This window comes from Sciurus vulgaris, assembly GCF_902686455.1.
Source record: "Sciurus vulgaris genome assembly, chromosome: 13".
Lineage (NCBI taxonomy): Eukaryota > Metazoa > Chordata > Mammalia > Rodentia > Sciuridae > Sciurus > Sciurus vulgaris.
This window is the reverse complement of record NC_136474.1, coordinates 84,772,835-84,793,094: the sequence shown is the minus strand read 5'-3', so window position 1 is coordinate 84,793,094 and position 20,260 is coordinate 84,772,835. Positions and strand designations below refer to the sequence as shown.

Sequence of the window (20,260 nt, the reverse complement as noted above, 5' to 3'; positions counted from 1 at the left end):
CTCTTACCCTGCAGGGAGACACTCTGCCTTTTTGCTTAATAAACTCTCTTATGTGAGTTCCAGTGTCCGGAGTGGTTTCTGGATTCTTACAATAATAATGGCTGGGGATGTGGTTCACGGGTAGACCACTTGCCTAGTATGTGCAAGGCCCTGAGTTCAAACTCCAGTACTGCCCACCCCCGCCCCCGCAAAAAAAAAAAAAAAAAAAAAAAAAAAAAAATAGAAAAAAGAAAAAAAGTAAAGTTGTGCTTTTTATAAAACTGGGCAGTGCTTGCATTGGTCAAGCTTGAGTGACATGTAGCTGTCACATGGATGGTGCAGACTGAAAGATAGTGGTCCCATCTACCCTCAGGATTTCTTTTCACTGTTTTTAGGTGAGAAAGTAGAGCTTTTCCAGGCCAACATGGTTTCTTGGAAATTCAAGTCTTTGCTTTCATTGGTGTACTCTGAAAGTGCAATGACACTTGCTGGGATGGATCATGAGCTGACATTACCTCTCTGGGCTAAAATGCTGCCTTTTATCGGAGCCTCAGAGGAAAAGGAGGCAGAGATTGACTAAGGCTTCCAAAAGCTGAATGCTGAGACCATCATCTTTGCTTGCATATAAATTTTAGGTCATCTAATAACATGAAGAAAAATGGTGTCAGTACATGAATATTCTCTATTAGGCTTTTGCTGCCTGTCAACATCCTGGGAAGTTTAGGTGAGGAAAAATTGATATCTCTCTGTCCTTTCTGAGTTCTTAGCTGGCAACCCTTGTAATAAAAGACCACATAACAAATTAACATGTTTGCTTCATGTAGAGGCGGGAGATACAGGGAGAAATGAGTAAGTCTCAAGAGATGACTTTTAGTGGAAACATGTCTTTAGCTAACTGAAAGAGGCTGCAAGCAAGGCTGGTTTTAGGAAGGTGTCTAGGGAAAGCTCTTCAACAAAGGTGCAGTTTGTTATGCAGATTTCTTGGTGCCTTGTTGTGAAAGGAATCTCCGCTGATTTAGTCATCCTTTCCTTCCTGGTAAAGATAGAGACAACCCTGCAAATGGAGATTTCCTTTACAGATGTAAATTCCCCTTACAGAAGGGAACTTATTTTGTTGTTTTGTTTTCAGAGCTCTGTGTCTGCAGTTTCTCAAAATAATCCCTATGCCAGTGAAGCATCTCTCAGGGTGGCATATTCTGCTCTCCTGCATGCTCCTTATATCCCTCACAGGGCTCCTTGGGTTAAGTTGTTCTGCTGTGCAGAAGGGTCTGACTCTAGTGATATGGCTTTCCCGCTGCCAAACGACACAGCTGGCCTACTGGTCCCTGCCAAATAAATGGCACTGGAGCATTGGAGTGGTGGCCTGGGTGGGTTGGAGCATGGGCAGCAAACATGGACCCCTAGCAGCCGAAGCCCACCATGTCAAGGCATGATGACCTGTCACCCTGCAGCAGCCAGGCCTGGGCACACTGCCAACACCTGCTGCAGCACTTAGCACTGTAGTCCTGACCCTGCAAGCATAGACCATTCAATGACCTCAACCTCCTGCTTTGTGACTTGTGGAGAAAAAATGGATGTGGAGCAGACCTGAATGGAAGTTGGGACTCAGGGTTGGCCAATTAGTGTTAGTACTTTTCCAAACCCTCATTAGCATAAGTCTGGACAAATACCAGTGACCCAAGTGCTGTATAAACCCCACAGACTAGCACACTTGGTGGGGAAAACCTGCTAATGGGTCCCCTCTTTACACTGCAACAGTTCTGTTTCTGTTTCTATTCTTCAATAAGTCCTACTCTTACACTCACTTGTCCTGGTCTGTGGATTTCATTGTGTGAATTCACAAGACAAGAACCTAGAAAGAAGTAGAAATTGATGGTGAGCTGCTGGGGTCTGCTGCAGCACTGGAGGGCAAAGCCCACTGTTAAGAGCTGCAATATTCTTGACTGCAGAGGCCTGCAACCTTATGCAGACCCCACCTTCCAGCAGAAGTGGAGAAACTCTGATCTCACCTGCAGCAGATGCAGTGAACTGAGTTTCATCTCAAAACTCTGGTTTCACTAGTTACAGACTTTTCATGCATAAACCTTAAAATACTATTTAACAATCTCATAAGAACCTTCCCAATTTCTTTGGGAATACCAGAACAGGGAGTCACTAGGGAACCTTCTAGGGAAGGGGATATGCCAGAGTCCCAGGCTCCTCAGGTTATCTCTGCCTTATTGATGAGCCCAGGTGCCCTTCCGACAGAAAATGGTGATACTGCTGTTTACCTGTGACGAGTTCTGCTCCTTCTAATGTTGAAGGTTGAACACTAGAGGAGCACGCCAAGGCAAGCATATTAAGCAGGTTTTATTAAAGGTAATAATACAGACTTCTCCCGGCAGGAAGAAGGGGGCCAAGGCTGATGTTCTAAAGTCCCCAGAAGTGAGCGCACCCTACATCTTTTATAGGTTAAAGTCTCTTTTGTTCTCCAGTTCTCTCCCTCCTCATCTCTCCTTCCTGCCTATGTGACTAGGCCTGGTTTTGCATTAAGTGAGAAGCCTTGGGCAGGGGGAGGGCCAAGGTGATTCAGGCAGATAAGGGCCCAGGGGGCATTAATTAGCAGCTCCTTGCTTGCTGTCCTTGATAAGGGCATGTAAATTTGGTAATCAGTGGGCTCCGGAGATCCTTGACATTCCATTCTTCCAGGGGCAGTCTCCAACCTCCAGAGGCAGATGGCTTCATGGCTTCATTTCCTTGATTTGACCCGGTCCCCTATTTCTACACTAAACTACCTGTCCTTATTCTGGCTTCAATGGGATCAGAGTGGTGGCCGCCAGTAGTACACAGACGTTGAAGTGGGGAAAGTCAGCTGTGGGAGAAATGGAGGGAATCCAGGAGATGGGGCTTCTGCTACCAGGATCACAGTGGCACCAAGATGGTGGAACAGGTACCGACCGACCAGAACAAGAAGGAAAGACTAGTTTCCTCCCATTGCCAACCCATCCCACTTCTTTTGTTGTTATTGTTTTATATTCTTTTTATTTTGACAGAGTGTATTTTGACATACATATGTGAAATATAACTTCCAATTCTTGTGGTTGTACATAATGTGGAGTTACACTGGTCCTGAATAATATATGAACATAGGAGAGTAATGTCTGATTCATTCCACTGTCTTTCCTAATCCCATCTCCCCTCCCTTCCCTTCATTCCCTTTTGTCTAATCCAATGAACTTCTGTTCTTATCACATTCGCACCCCTCCACCCACCAGCCTTTTTGTTTGTGTGTTAGCATCAGATACATCAGATGCATATCAGAAACATTCAGTCTTTGTGTTTTGGGGATTGGCTTATTTCACTTAGCATGATATTCTCAGTTCCATCCATTTACCAGCAAATGCCATAATTTCATTCTTCTTTATGGCTGAGCAATATTCCATTGTGTATATCTACCACATTTTCTTTATCCATTCATCTGTGGAAGAGCATCTAGGTTGGTTCCATAGTTTAGCTATTGTGAGTTGAGCTGTTCTGAACATTGATATGACTGTGTCACAGTAGTATGCTGATTTTAAGTCCTTTGGGTATATGCTGGGGAGTGGGATAACTGGATGAAATGGTAGTTCCATTTCAAGTTTTGAGGAGTCTCCATATAGCTTCCCAGAGTGGTTGCATCAATTTGCAGTCCCACCAGCAATGTATGAATGCACCCTTTCTCCCACATCCTTGCCAGCATTATTGGTACTTGTATTCTTGATAATTGCCATTCTGACTGGAGTGAGATGAAATCCTGGTATAATTTTAATTTATATTTCTCTAACTGCTAGAGATGTTGAACATTTGTTCATATATTTGTTGACCAATCATATTTCTTGTTCTGTGAAGTGCCTGTTCAGTTCCTTTGCCCATTTATTGATTGAGGTTTTTTGTGTTTTTTGGGGGGGAGGGGGTGTTTTTTTTTTGTTTTGTTTTTTGTTTTTTTTTTTTTTAGTTCTTTGTATATCCTGGAGATTAGTGCAAGTGATCCCACTACTTTTTATCACTTGTATTCTAATTTGTGGAAACTAATTGTCTAATCCTCTGTCCTTTAGCTTTTAAAACCTTGTTTCCCTCCCTTCAGTTTTTGCTTTTCGGCAAACCAAGCCTCCCAAAGCGATTTGGTTCTCCCAGCTTTCCATCTCTCCCCATCTGTCTTGCACACCAGACTGCCAGCAAGTGAACTGGGAGGGTGAGGAGCAGCTGGGATTCTCTGGTTAAAACGTTGCTCAGGGTGAGAAGGAAATGTCATAAGGCTGGGATTTGTGCCCATCAGGAGGTGCGGAACTCTCTCACTCAGACGTCCTGGGAAATGAAGGAGAAATAATAGGCAGCTTGCACTTTCAGCCAACCAGTCTGGGTGGTAGTCCTTGAAACAAAGCCTCACAAATCCTCCTGAGGAGGGAGCTGGTTTGACAAGTGGGGGATTTGGGTGGCCTGTCTGCTCTTTGGGGGAGTCTTGGGAAGCTGAAGCCATCAAATGAGGCTTAGGCCTTTACTGAATTGCTTCTACAGGCAATTGTGATTCAAGACATTATGTGACATTAAAAATGTCAGACTTATCTTCTTTGGTGGTCACTGGCTAAAAACAGACTCGTATCAGCCAGTGACTGACTTGACAGGAAAGCTCTTTATTCCCATTTTCAAAATAAAGATCGGTATAATCTGAATTCATTACCTACTTATTTCTTAGTGGATGCTCTTGGGTTCTTATTAAAATTTAGCCTGGATGTGTTAATAAGAATGATCCATTTAGCTCTGTTCTTTGCTAAGGCAAATAAATACAGCATTGCAATTGCTTTCTTTGTTCTTGTCAGAATGTTTCAGGTTTAGTTTTCTCACTCCAGGGAAAGAGGGGTCTGTGTACAAATGCATTTGGCAAAAGTGGTTTGCAAATGTAGATGGCTATGCCTCTCAATGAAAATGATTCCTCTGTTTTCCTTTTTTTTATGGACTGGGAAGACTATGCTTCCAGGTCAGTCACCTCTTGCCAAATTTAATCACCAAGAAGCAAACAAATAAATACAAATTCTTCAAAAAGTTAAAAACAATACAACAGAAAAGCCAAAAGCAATCTAATTCCAGTAATATTTCAATAAATTAATGGCCTGGATATGAGGCAACAGACACTTGGAAAAGATTGAGCTGACAGATGGGCACAAATAAAGCCACAGGAAAACCAAGAAGGATGATAAATATTATCTGCAGGCCATTTTTATCCCCCTTGTTAATTAACCACCCTGTTTTTCTTATGATAACTGAGCTTATTTGCCTGTGTGCCCTGAAATTCTTCCGTTTCACGTTGCTTTCTTTTTAACTTTCTCATGTTCTCCTCCCCATCATCGTTTCCCCCACATCCCAAATCCCCTTCAATTTCCAGTCCTGTGTTCTCACCCATATTTCCTCCAACATGGCTTTTGCAGGGGAGAAAGCAAGGACACTGCCTTTACTTCTTGTCAACTTCCTAACAATTTTCTTGCTATTAATGTCTAACAACTTTCCAGCCCTGGGGAATACACACCTTTCCTTTTCTGTAAATTGGTGTGTACTCTTCTTGCTGCCCATCACTAAAAATACAACATGGCATTATTGATTTCGCTCTCCCTCTCTTTTCTCCCCTTAGAAGAATTTTACAAACGAGTCAGTTCTGCCCTATACCTTCTAATGGTTTATACTTTCCTAATGTCCAGTGTGGCAGCCTGGCATAATCACTTAGTTGAAAGAACAGGGGCTTGGGAACCGCCTTTGGTTCATGTTCTGGTGTTGTCACTTACTAACTGGGTGACCTTGGGTAAGTTCCTTCATCCCTCTGAGCTAGTGGCTTCTTTCCAATAGCCATTCCTACCACCCAAGCTTGCTGATGGGTCAGAGGAAGATGTTGTATGTATCTTCCTGGGCACCTCATTTTGTTATCTCTTATAGAAAGAGGGGAGGTCATGACCACTGGAGGGGCTCTGGAGCCCTGATGATTTTCCCTTCTGCATTTAGTTTCTTTTCTTTCTGCCATAAAGAAGCAGAGGTTCTGAGTCAAAGGAACTCTTTCTGGTTTTTGAATAGCTTTGACTAGGTCCAGTTCTATAAAAGGGCTCTTCTTTGGCCAGAGGAGATGAGATTTGAGGACCCATGATCTGGCAACCATCTGGTAGATGTCTCTGGGTGTCCCCATTCTTTTACTTACAGCTCTCAGAAGGCTATTTTGAGGAGATGAGGAAGACAGGGGACAAGGCCATGGAGGGTCAAAAAGCTATAATGAAGCTTACTGAGGATCTGACTAGTTTGGTTAATTTAGATCTGAGCCAGCTATCACCTCCTCAGAGATGTCTTCCTAACCCAAACAATAAAAATATTTCCCCAAGTCACCCTCCTGCTGTCACTTCATGACATGCTTCATCATCATTATAATATTCACCACTGTAAGAAATTACTTGCCAGTTTATATGTGTACTCATTATCTTTTTTATTTCTTCTGCTGAAATGTAAATTCTATGACAGATGGAAACCCACTTATTTCCTCAATGCTTAGAATAGTGTATGACAAAAGTAGGCCTCCAATAAATACTCAGGACATAAATAATTAGACGATAGATCTTGCTAATGTTGAAAATGACCCTGGCATCTATAAAGGAATGAATGTAGCAAAAGCTTTAGTTTAGTGTGAGCTCAGCTAATTTCAGCTGGTTCACTTATGCACCTGTAAGTAGGCCCGGCATGAGCAGCAGGCACATTTTCTGTCTTAGATCCTCAGATTCTAACTACAACCTAGTTGTACCCATCAATGAAATGACTACACAAGAAGATCCAGGCAGTTACAGTTCCATTTACTTTATAACTGACCATTCCTCCTTTTTAAAACAGTTCCTTGATTGTCTTCTAGAATGTTACCCTCTCCTGATTCTTCACCTACGCTGCCCGCACCCTACTTCTGTATCCACAGTTGGTTCTTTAAATTCCCAACCTTGACTCTCTTCTCATCTTTGTCAACATTCATTCTCTAGGTGATTCATCTAATCTCATGGTCTCAAATACCTTTCTCTTCATTCTGACAGCCAGCACATGGGTGTGTTTAGCCCAGACATGCATTTCCCACTGTCTCTGTGAGACTTCAGGTTGTCTGTGTCCATTTGAGGTGGACTGCACTATGTCCACAGCCTTTGCCATGTGATTTTACACTCCCTCTTTCTGAGCAGGCAGAGTCTGTTCTGCTTGCCACGCCGCAGTCTCTGGACTTACTCATACCCATAGGAGGAGGCAAGATTCATGGTATTGTAGAGGAAAGAAATGATGCTAAAGTTCATGTCTGAGGTCTCCCTACTGAAAGATTAACAAGAGAAAAGACACACATTTAATGCAAGTTTTGTGTGACTCCACAGTACCTTCAAAATTGACAGGGGCACACTTGTGTATCTTTATGCCTAGGTTTGATGAGAGTGGCTAGCCATAGAGAAATAGGATTGAAGGACAAAAAGGTGTAACCTGACGGTGATCAAGTGGGGGAAACCTTGACTCTGTGTTCAGATCCTTCTCTGCATTCCCGTGTCTTCAGAGTTAAGGATATTTCTTTTCTCTGGGCAGAAGGAGGGCACCTCTTGAATAAGGGACTTTTGGCCTGCTGCAGAAGAGAAGGTCAGAAAGGGAGTGGTCTTGGATTTTGTAACCTACCTTGAGAGGAAGATGAGTGGCTTTCCAGCTTCTGCTGTTTTCTCAAATGCCGTGGTGCCATGGGGGCAGCGTGTCCAGACTCTATCAGTGTGCAAGCTGCAAGCCTGGTCCTCAACAGTGTGTTTCCACTTCTTGTCCCCTGTGTTTCTGCTGCTGTCATGAGAAGTATGAGGTCAGATGAGCCTCTGTGTCAGGAGGAAGATGAGCTTCTAACTAAATGGCCTTAGCTAAGTCAGGTTAGAGCAGATCCTTCCCAGGCACATGAGTGAGCCCCACTGGTTAGTTGAGGCCCAGTCTGACACAGCTGATTTCATTTAACCCCCAGACTCACAAGCTATAATAAATCACTATGACTTTAAGCCTTTGAGTTTTTAAACAATGAATATTAGACTTAATTTGTGTAGCATAAATTGCATCCATTGAAAGTGTACAGGTCAATGAGTTTGGACAGTGTGCACCTTGCTGATCTCAAACCCTTGGCATTAGCAGTGTTTTTTCCATTGTAGCCATTCTAATGGGTGGGAAAGGCATCCCATTGTGGTTTCAATTCCATTTCCCCCATGACTAATGATGTTGAATATCTTTTCATTTGCTTATTGGCCATTTGTTCATCTTCTTTTTGTGACTGTCCAAATATTTTATCCCATTTAAAATTGAAATTTGTCTTCATAGTCTTGAGCTTGAGGAATTCTTTATAGACTCAAAAAACAAGTTCTTTGTTTCATAAATGTGTTGTGAGTTTTTTCTCCTATTTTGTGACTTGCCATTTTGACTTCTGAATAGCTTTTAATTTTTTTTTTCTTTTATGGATTGTGTTTTTATGTCCTACAAATTACTGAGTTTTGAGGTAGCTGTGACTCAGCGATAGCTGGCTGAGACAGAAATCTAATAGCTACTTCAGAACTAATGTGTCCAGAACTGGAATCCTGCTTCTCATCCATCACCCCCTCTCTAACCTATTCTTGCCAATCTTCAAAAATTCAATTGGTTCTTCTAATTGTCAGGCAAAAATATTCATTCTCCTCTTCCTTTCCTACTCCATGTATAACATCAGTAAATCCCACTAGAGAGTACTTCAAATAAATCTGGAACTTGATGGTGACCCACTGTCTCCACCATTGCCACCCTGGTCCTGGTCCCCATGCTCTCTGCTCTCTGATTTGTTGCAAGAGTCTCCTAATTGACATCTCTGCTTCTGACCCTCTCTCATCATGATCTATTCTCAACACAGAAGCCAGAGTGTTATTTCAAAAATTTTAAGTCTGATAATGTCTGTCAACTGCTCAAAATCTTTCCAAGTGCCCATTATTATTCAGAGTAGCACTCAAAATCCTGACGACAACTCATAATACTCTGCACGCTCTTTACCCCCATCTCCATGCTGATATCAGCCATGACTGCTCTCTCTTGCCAAGTACTCTGCTCGTGCTATCCTGGCCTTCTTGTCCCCTCAACCTTGTAAGTAAGCACCTTGGTCGAGGTCCTTGCACCTGATACTCTCTGTATTCATATTATTTCCCTCCCACGCATTTGTGCCCATGAATTCCTTCATATTTTCTGGCCTCTATATAAATGTCACTTTAGTATCTGGCATGGCGTGACCTAGTATTTCTTCCCAGAACTCTTCTCATCACCTGATTGTTCTTTCTGCATTTGTTCAGTGTTTCTTTTCATCATCTCTTTTTCCTCCACCCTGCCTTGAGTTTAGCATGTAAATCTCGTAAGGACAGGGATGTTATTTGTTACTCTTGGGTCTTCTGGGCCTGAAATTGTAGGTGATTCAAGAGTACAGGAATACACTATTAACCAATATATAGCACACTATTTAATTTTAGAATTTTAAAGTCAAAACTATGATTTTTGACTAAATGAAAAATTCTGAACTTGGAGAATGTTTAACATGTTGATGTTCTGAAACAGTCTAAATTTTTAGCAAAGCATGAGAACATCCAAGTAGTGGGCCAGAAAGCAACTATTACAGTGCTTTGGGGAATGATACAATATGTAAAAATTCTCTGGAATACAGTTTTTCTTTTCTTTTCTTTCTTTTTTTTTTTTTTTTGATACGTTAAGGATTGAACCAGGGGTGCTTTACCACTGAGCTTCATCCCTAGCCTTTTTTTTTTTTTTTCTTTAAACTTTTTAATTTTGAGACAGGTTTCACTAAGTTACTAAAACTGATCTTGAACTTGCCACATCCTCCTGACTCAGTCTCCCAAGTCTCTGGGATTTGAGGTATGCACATTTTTTTTTAAAAAAAAAGTAGCATAAAAATGATAGATGTGTTTCACTGCCTGTGGCAACAATCCCGCGGATATTTGTTACCGCCTGCAGCAACAATTGGGCTGGTATTTATCGGAGGTGGACTGGAAATAAACTTCTATTTCTGTGCTGCTTCCTTGCTTGCTTGCTTATTCTCTAGCCCATAGAGGAAGATAGGCTTGCTTGATTTTAGAGGAAGAAAAGCTTTGAAGAAAGATAGGCTTTGCTTATAGAGGAAGTTTTAGAGAAAGATAGGCTTCTACGCTTATCAGAGATCTATTTCTTCTTAGAGTTTTGCTGCTTCTTCTTAGAGGTGCGTCCTGCATCCTGTGAACTAAAGGTGCATACTAGAGGTGCATGCTAAAGGTACTACCTGAGGTGTTTCTTAGTGATGCGTCCCGCATACTGTGATCTGCAACCTAGAGGTGTGTTCTTAGTCCTCCGCTCTGCGAACTGCTGCCTTCTGCCTACTGCTTCTGCTACTGCTGCTGCTTTCTGCTTGCTGCTGCTTCTCTCTGCTAGCTGCTTCCTCTCTCTGCTAGCTGCTTCTTCTTTCCTTCTGCCTACTGCCCACTTATATTCCCTCCAGGAGGCGGAGGGCGGGCCACGCCAGTTGAGATCAGGCGAGGAGCCAGCTGCCCTATCACGGCAATGGTTAAAACAAGCAGGCCCGAACAGGAGCACTTGGGAACACCTGTGCACGCGTTGTGTGCGTGGATTTAATTGAATACGGCCAATGATAAATCACCTGGGTGTGCTTATATTGACACCTCCTCACTGCCGATGTGATCAAAACAACCTCCGGCTGGCCACCAGGCGCCATCCTGGTGCAGCCCACATGGCACAGCCCCCAACAGATGTGGGGCCAGGTATTATGGCACACACATGAATCCTAGCTGATCGGGAAGCTGAGGCAGGAGAATCACAAGTTTCATGGCAGTCAGGGCAACTTAGTGCAAGCCTCTCTTGAAATTTGGAAAAAAATTTAAAAAAGGACTATGATATAGCTGTGGTAAAGCCCACAGGGTTGAAACCCTAGTTTGTTGTTTTTTTTTTTTTAAGTGACATTAGCAATTGAAAAAGATACCATAAAAGGAGGGGGGGTCACCCACATAATTTTAGTTTTGAAAAGGTTAATTTTCTAGTTGTGTAATAATGGGTTGTTTGCTCTTTTCGTGTATTGTTTTGGGTTAAAAATTTTTTTCTGTTTATTTTAAAATAAACTGGTATATTTCCAGTTGCAATGGTAACTCCAACTTTGCTGTTCTATTTAAGAAAGAATAAAGAATAATATGTTCTCCCCACCCCCAATCACAAAAGGGCCAAAAATGTCTAGATGGGATGCTTCACTCTTTAGGGAATTGTAAGGAATCCCACAGAAACCAGGCCGGACATGGGAACTCACATAAGGGAATTTATTAAGCAAACAGAGTGTCTCCCTGCAGGGTAAGAGAGAAAATGAGAGGAAAAGAGAAAGGAAAAAGAAAGGACTAGAGAGAGTGGAAAGCAAGGAGGAGGAAAAGCAAGTGTGTAGGAGAGAAAAGCAAGAAGGGAAAGATGGCGGTTGAATTCCACTGGGCTAACAGGGACCAGGGAGAAGGATACTTGCAAGCTGACTGATGAACCAATAGCTAGCTAGGATGTTCACAGACTGACAAGTGGTTGGGAGGCGGGGAAAATGGCTGCGACGGAATGGGTGGGGGAGCAGCTTTATACATTACAGGAATGACTGTAATACTTCATTTGTTATTTGCAGCCACCCCAGAAAAGGCAGGTGGAGATGAGCATCATTTGCAGACTCTGAAGCTCAGGCTCAGAGAAAGGGACCTAATCCCCTCACCCACCTCTGTTGAGCTGTAGCAACACAGCCAGGACTAAAACACAATCTGATTTCTCCACCTCAAATCCGTTTCTTCTCAGAGATACGGGAAGGGAACTGTGCTGGAGTTGAACAAGGATTTCAGGTGTAATCTCTGCAATTCCTGCTTTGTCAGTGTAGTATGGAATGATTTCCTCCTCCCTAGATGGTGCTGAGTCCCTTGCATCTTCTGAATCTGTTCATTGGGTACCAAGAGCTTTATTGCAACATCCCTTTCCCAGAGTCTTCCCTGGGAAGGCAGCTCTTTGAAGGCTTTTTGACTCTGGTTCCCATTGGCTGATGCCACAGGACTCGATATTTCTTCAGGCCATGCAGATAGGCAGTAAATCTCCAGGTACCTGATATGCCTTAGTCCCTCCCTGGCAGGATAGGGAGTGGAGTATCCAGCTTAAGAGCAGCACTCTCAGCCCCACAGATCTCTCTGCATTTCCCCTCATTTACTGCCACTGGTACTTCTTAATGGCCTGGAGAAAAAGGAAATGAGCACTGGTCCTGGGCCCCAGAATCTCAGAACTTGGACAGATGACCTTCATGTAGCATGTCCACATTTAGTGCCTTAAAAAAATGTCCAAGGAGAGAGGAAGGAAACTGATTTGAAATTCAGAAGTAATTCCTTGGGGCTATGTGGACAAGAAAGGATGCTAAACCTTTGGCGGTTCACAAGAGGGGGCTGGAGGCTTCAGTGGCAAAGGCTGATTAGTTACTGTGAGGAAGGCATGGGGCAGTAGCTTCCGTTCTGCGCTTTCCCATGAGGTGAAGACACAGAGAAGGGGTGGCTGGACATCCGTCATTGTGCTGTTTCTCTCTTGTGAGTGACAATTCAGTGTAGTTCCTCCAGAAATATCTTTTCTTCCCTTCTTAATGGATCATTTCTGTGAGGATTCAACTATATTCTATTATTTTCCATTTCAGCAAACCCTTCTTTAACCCCACTTACCATCCACCACCCCTTCTGTCTTTCTGCTATTGTTTAGACCTAAACTTCTTGAAAGTTGCCCATATTCATTGTTTCTACCCCAGCTAAACATCTGAAAGACTACCCTTGCCATGTCATAGAGGAAGAATCAAGGAATTTTCTGAGATCAAGGACAAAGATCAAGATCAAAGTTGGATAGTTCGGTGAGTTGGAATATCTTCTTTTGAAAGTTAACTCCGACTAGGCGCAGTGGGGCAGGCCTGTAATCCTAGCTATTCAGCAGGCTGAGGTGGGAGGAACACAAGTTTGAGGCTCTGTGAGACCTTATCTCAAAATAAAAAGGGCTGGGGATGTAACTCAGTGTAGAGTCCCAATGGACTCAATCCCCAATATAAATAAATAAATAAATAAATTAATTAATTAAAAAATTAATTCTCAAGAAAATGGACTGGCAAATAGAAAATGGAATTGCCTTATTAAATTTCTTTCCTGTTGGATTCTCTGAATTTTCCATGTTTGCTCTAGATAGGTTTAATTTTGCATTGGGTTAAGTCTGCTCTTTTTTCCCTCATATGTGTACTTTAGTTCAGAGTTTTTCTTTTCTCATATACTCTTATCCCAATGTGTTTAAATATACTACTTTCTTATTTTGTTTCAAAGAGGTGATGTGGGGCTGGGGAGATAGCTCAGTTGGTAGAGTGCTAGCCGTGTAAGCACAAGGCCCTGGGTTCAATCCCCAGCACCACACACACACACACACACACACACACACACACACACACACACAAAGTTAAAAAAAAAAAAAAAGGAGATGTGCTGCAGTATACTGCTGAGGTCTGGGTGTGGGACTATTCTCCAGGCTTTCTGTCTGTGCAGCTACTCTCCAGGAAACTGAGAGGACATACGCTTTTTCCCAAAGAGCATGAAGTCACAAACTCGGAAGGACCTAGATCTGGAGGCTGAAGGAACAGAACACTTAAACTTGCTTAAAGATGAACCAGCAACCTCATGATATGAGGGGTCTAGGGATCCCAGGTTCCACATCTCCGGGGTGCTTTTGCCTCTGCTTCTTGTGAGTGTTGGTTGGCCTCATCCTTTGGTCGGTATCAACAGGGGTCGTGGTGGTTCCAAGCATCTTATTCAGGAACAACCATATCCGATGAAAGAAGGGCTGCGCCTCAGCAACCTAGTGGGACTCTGTCCCAAAATAAAATAAAAAAAGACTGGGGATGGTGTTTGGTGGTAGAGGGCTTGCCTACCATATGTGACCTCCTGGATTTGATCCCAATACTGGGGGGGGGGGAAGTTGGGGTAGCAACTAACTCTACTGGCTACAGAGAGATGCCAGAGCCTGACCTTAACAGGTTTTATAACGTGCTGTACCACTTTAGCTGGTAAACAGAAATACCAATCTGGTTTTGTAGGATTCTCTAAACCATGTGCTTTTGCATACGATGGGACTCCTGCAAATGATTTTTTAGGACTATACTGTTATAATTTCAGCATCTGCTATTACTAGGTAAAATATTTACACAACCCATGACAATATCATTCAAGTATGCCCAAAGTAGCCATATAGGTGCTCACACTAAAGAACGTCCCCCTAGATCAATAGCTGTTGAAGGGAAGTTGTATGTGGTGAGATGAAGGGAAAACACCACACAGCAACCTGGTGCTGTTAATATGGGAGATAGCACTTTGCAAAATATTAGATATAATGCTGGGAAAAGGAAAAGAAGCTTTAAAGCAAAAATGTGTTACAACTTGAAAACGTGATCTGAGAATGCATCTGGCTTATTTTACATTTATTCCCTTGAGAAAATCACTCTTGAATTATGCAAGTTCAAATTATACAATGTCTGGTGAGATGCATCTTTTGTATGAAATAAGACCTCCCCACATTTTTATAACCAGCAATAATCCAACTTCCAGAAAAAGTCAGTGCTGCTTGGCACTTAAATAAACAAGTTTCAGGTTGTCTTTTTAATAGGAAAAATGCATTTTTAGATTATATAATCCATCAGTTTGAATTGGTTAGGGAGTGCTTAGCAAAGCCCCAAGTGCAAAGAGGTGGAAAGGAAATGTTTTTTGGTGATAAGAATCGGGTAGTTAATATTTGCAAAGCATTTTGCTCAGAAATGTGAAGAGCTAAATTAATTAAATGCTTAGGAGAAAGCACAGTAATTAATCTAATTCAGCTCCTTATTAGTGCAAAACTCATAGGAATGTCACAGTGTAATGGTCAGCTGTCGACATGATTTATGCCATTTATTATTTTTAAAAGGAGGGGTGTTTTGCATTTTTTATTCTTTCCATGTGATAACCTCTGCAGAATGAAATTTCATTTCCACTGTGCAATAAAAACAGGTTTGGTTTTTCAAGTTCAGCCATGTGATTTGTGTATGGAGTTTCAATTTGTGATATGTCAGCCCATGAACAGCTGATTTAATAACAGTTAAGAACCTCTACCACGTAGGAATGACTGAAGCGATGTTTCTTTAGATCAATAGTATTGCCTGGTTTTACTGAGGAAATAAATCATTTTGCCACATGGTTGCCAAAATCCAAGGGTTTTTGGATCAATGACACAAACGTATGTTATCTTAGGAGAGACTATGAAGCCTTAGTTCATCAATCAAATCAACTTTAATTAAATCTGATTTAATGGACTACTGCCTAATAAAAGGAACATTTACAAGAAAGTCATAGTTGAAGCACATGGGGCTTTTTTCTTTTTTCCCCCCTAATGCTCCTTCTTCAAAAGAAGGCAACACTTCCGTGAGGATAGCACTCCTGGCTAGTGATTTTCTGAGCCTAGTTTCTGTTCTCATATTCCAGTTCAAGTCTTCCTGTTTTCACTATTTTCATGTAAGATAAGGAAGCTGCAGACCGCAGCCAGGAACCAAATTGATCTCTAATTAGTTTTTTTTTTTTTTTTTTTTGGTACCGGGAATTGAACTCAAGGGCATTCAATCACTGAGCCACATCCCAGCCCTATTTTGTATCTTATTTAGAGACAGGGTCTCACTGAGTTGCTTACAGCCTCACTGTTGCTGAGGCTGACTTTGAACTCCAGGTCCTCCTGCCTCAGCCTCCTGACTACTGGGATCACAGGCACACACTACTGCACCTGGCAGGGAGTAGATCTGAAGCACTGTTGCACATACGCACACACAAGGTAGCTGGTGTGATTAGGGTGTATTTATTAATTTATTGTAGCAATCATTATACTATATATATAATACAATTTGATTTTTAACATTTAAAAATAGATAGTATCAGGAAACTGCTTCTCTTTGTACTCTTCCATGCTACCATTTCTCTCTCTCTAAGTGTGGTGAAATATGTATGGAACATAAAATTTCCCATTTGAATTGTATGATTGTGTGGCATTAATTATCTTCACAGCATTGTACAATCAATGTCACAATTTCCAAAACATTTACATCATTCCCAACAGAAATTCCAGATCATTTAAAATTAATAGCTCCTCGTTCTCCTCTTTTTCAGCCCTTGATCACTTTTAATCTATTGTCTATAAATTTCTGTGAATTTTCCTCTTCTAGATATTTCACATTGGTGGAACCATGCAGTCTCTGTCCTTCTCTGACTGGCTTCTTTCACGTTGCAAGGTTCATCCAGGTTGTAGCATGTGTCAGAATTTCTTTTCTTTTTAAGGTCCTTCCTGGGTGGGTCGAACGAATCCATGACACCAGCTGCCCTGGTCTGGAGGGCACAGGGAAGGCTTCCTGGAGGTAGTGATGTTGGGCAAAGCCCTGAAGATGTCAAGTTTATCTAGGAAATTGGAGAGTGAGGAGCAGTCCAAGGTAGATGGAAGAGTTTACAAGAAGACCCAGAGGCAAAAAGAAGCCGGGGGCCTCTGAAGACTAAAGATGAAGACTTGGCCAGATGGTGAACAAAGGGTCAGGGTGGTGGGTAAAATGAGAAAGATGCTAATCATACAGGTCTTTTACAGCCTTATTAAAGACCGTGTGGCGGGGAGAAGGACATTATGTATATTTTGAAAAAATCATTTTTCTGATGTTTGAATTACAGATTAGAAGGAGAAAAGAATGGCTATGGAATGTCAGAGGGAAGCTAAACTGTAAGAGATGGTAAGAGTCCAGGTAAGAGACGCTATGGGGGTGACTGGTGATGTGTGCAAATGTGGATGGATTTGACAAAAGTTGCAAAAAGACAGTTCCTTAACATAAATTTTATGTTACATAGTTTTTACCAGAAAATTCTTAAAATTCTTTTTAGTTATACATGGTAGTAGAGCATATTTTGGCATATGTATGTATACATGGAGTGTACCTTATTCTAATTAAGATCCCAGTCTTGTGGTTGTACGTGATGGTGAGATTCACTGTGGTGTATTCTATATGTTCATAGGAAAGTTATGCCAAATTCATTCCATTGTCTTTCCTTTTTCTGTGTCCCCGTCCTTCACTTCATTTCTTTTGTCCACTGAACTTTCATTCTCCAACCCCTGCACTTGTTATGTGTTAGCATCCACCCATCAGAGAGAACATTCAGCCTTTGGTTTTTGGAGGACTGGCTTATCTCACTTAGCATGATAGTCTCCAGATCCATCCATTTACTGGCAAATGTCATAAAGTCATTCTTTTTTATGACTGAGTAATATTCCATTGTGTATATATACCTCATTTTCTTTATCCATCATCTGTTGAAGGGCACCTAGGTTGGTTCCATACCTTAGCTATTGTGAATTGAGCTGCTATAAACCTTGATGTGACTGTGTCACTGTAGAATGCTGATTTTAACTTCTTTGGGTATATACTGAGGAATGGGATAACTGGGTCAAATAGTGGTTCCACTCCTAGTTTTCTGAGGAATCTCCATACTGTTTTCCAGAGTGGTTGTACCAGTTTGCAGTCCCACCAGCCATGTATGAGTGAACATTTTTTCCCACATCTTCAACAACATTGATTATTACTACCACAAATTTTTAACAAGTCACTAAGGCCATGATGACTGGATATGGGCAGAGTGGAGAAGGAAGCAAAGTCAGAGTTGCCTAGGTTTTAGGTTACGGCAGGAGGGTAGATAGAACTCTGTAGGATCCCTGGGTTAGTTTGGGGAAGGAAGTTCAGGAGCTTAATTCTAGAGAGTCTGAGGTGCAGAAGTTCATGAAACTGGATAGGTAGATCTGGGCCTGAAGGAGAGGACTGACCATCAGGCACCAAAGTGTCCCTGCCCCCCTGAGGTGAACCAAAGGTGTCCCCATCTTTATCTCCAGAAACTGTGAGTAGATTAAATTAGATGGCAGAGGGGAATTAGAGTAGCAAATGGAGTTAAGGTTTCTAACCAGCTCACCTAAAAATAAAATCATCCTGATCATCCTGCTGGCTTTAATCACAGAGGCCTTATAAGCAGAGAAACTGTCCCAGCTGTTGTCCAAGAGAAAAGTGATGAAGAAAGCAGCGTGTGACCCTGTTAGCATTGGAGATGGAGGGAGGAAACCAGAAGCCAGGAAACGTGGGCAGCCTCTGGAACTTGACCTTACTTAACTCTTGAAAGGCAGGTTGCTGTCTCCAAATAGTCACATGATGCGGAGGACAGGACTTCAACCCAGGCATCTTGGGGTGACACAGGTATTGTATAGTGGCCCAGCATGACAGTACTATAGACATTTAGATGACTGCAATCATGAAAATGCAAATCATTCTTTTATTCCATGAGTTTGATTTATATTTTGGAATTATTTCTATCATCAACTCATGCCAAAGACACAGAATGGGCAGAGTGGAAGAGCAAGCTCCTACAGAATCATCAGGAGGTGGGCATTTGGGGTGTGTGTAATGAGCAAGCGAGGTTGGGAAAAGGTCAACTCGAAACGTGCCCTTGCCATCAGTTTTGGAATGAACTATTGATCCACGTGAGCAGCAGAGCCTCAGCCTGTCCTCCACTCACCATCTTGTACACATTTGTCATGACCTCTTTCTATATTGGTCAGCATACATGTCCATCACAGTTCTAAAACTGTAGTAAGATATGTTATTTTGGAAAATGCAAACTGGAAAACTCCCATAGGTGTATAATTTTGTAAAGTTATAGGTTCAAGGAAAACCAGCCAAAAATCCTAACCATTTTAATATGATAATAAGTTAAATTTTATACAAAAGTATCTGTGGCATATAGCCAGGACTCGGTTTTTGCTCTGTGTCCTGGACACTATGTTGTAAAGCAAATTATTACAGAAGGTAGGGTCAATCTTAAATGCTTTGGAGGTTACACTCTTGTTTCAAAGAAATTATGGACCACTAAGAATATAAAATACATGTAAAACCACAACATCTATAAACCTTTATAATCATGTAAGTTGTAAAATTATGTTAGAGGTCATAAAATAGGCATAAATGTACTGTGTATATGGATTATAAAACAGGCACTAATGTACTAAAAATATACCTATGCTATATTAAAAATAAACTTTACTATATAATAAACTTGACTCATAGTTAACATGTTGTTATACAATCACATTCGTTTGACTTAATTTTGAGGTGCTATTGAGACGTGCTTTTGATATTCTATTTCTCAAAAACCTTACAATGCCTCTGTTCAATAAAAGAGGTAGGACTCTTTTTCTTTTCCTCCCCCATAGAGGTGTCTCTTACAGTAGGACAAGGAGTATTATTCTCAGGATTCTTCTCAAAATTGAAACCATTCTTTTCATTGCAGCATCTTTACATACGGTCATGCCTCATAAAGGCAATTCCATCAACAGCGGACCACATATAAAGTGGCGGTTCCATAAGATTATATCACTAGTGATGTGGCAGTGATGTCAAGGATATTTTGTGATGTTTGCACAGTGACAAATCACTTAACAACACAGTTCAGAACTTATCCCTGTTGTTTAGTGACGCATGACTGCATTTAAAGAGGCTCTGGATAAATGGTGTGGATTTTGAAATCAATGGTCCATCGGGTGTTTCTCCAGTTTCTTTTTGTTACTCCTTTCCTGGCTTGCAACATCAGTGATCATACAAGTGTCATTTCTCAACTGCCCCAAACTGCACCTACTTCCTAGTTTCAAAGCTTCCTCCATGGTGAGTCTTACAGGGGCAGGAGGAGAAGGGTGGAGTGTGGAGGGAGGCAGGGTCCTTCTCGCCACACAGTCTGAGGCTAGGAAAGCCTCTTTTCTCTGGCACTTGACAGCTTAAGTGAGGGACAGGCCATCCAGCCTGGGGCTGCAGATCTCCAGGGAGCAATGCACAATGCAGGGCTAGGTGAGAAATGATGCCCTCTGGTGCTCAGAGTCCACAGCACCCTTGGCCTTGAGTGCTCCATATAAGCAGGGCCAGTGGCCCTGTTCTGGAGCCATTCTTTCTGCTGCTCCTCCTAATGGGCTCCTGACCATTCTCTAAGCCCAGTTCTTTAGTTGTCCTGTGGAGTTTACATGCTACTTGGCATTCTTCCAACAACTTTCCTTTTGCTCAACTTAGCCCTCGCTGATTGCTGTGGCTTGCAGCTATCTGTTGTGCAGGGAGTTTTGGAGGGTGAAGCCTGCTAGAGGC

The 20,260-nt window shown here is 42.0% G+C and overlaps 1 long non-coding RNA gene across 1 annotated transcript in view; it reads left to right on the top strand.

The window, feature by feature from the left end:
- The window catches only part of LOC306642679, a 260,148-nt gene that overhangs the window by 107,408 nt on the left and 132,480 nt on the right, over nt 1–20,260 (top strand). Inside the window, exon 2 of the long non-coding RNA XR_013758600.1 lies at nt 16,770–16,840. This is a non-coding gene — a long non-coding RNA (uncharacterized lncRNA). The remainder of the gene's footprint in view (nt 1–16,769; nt 16,841–20,260) is intronic.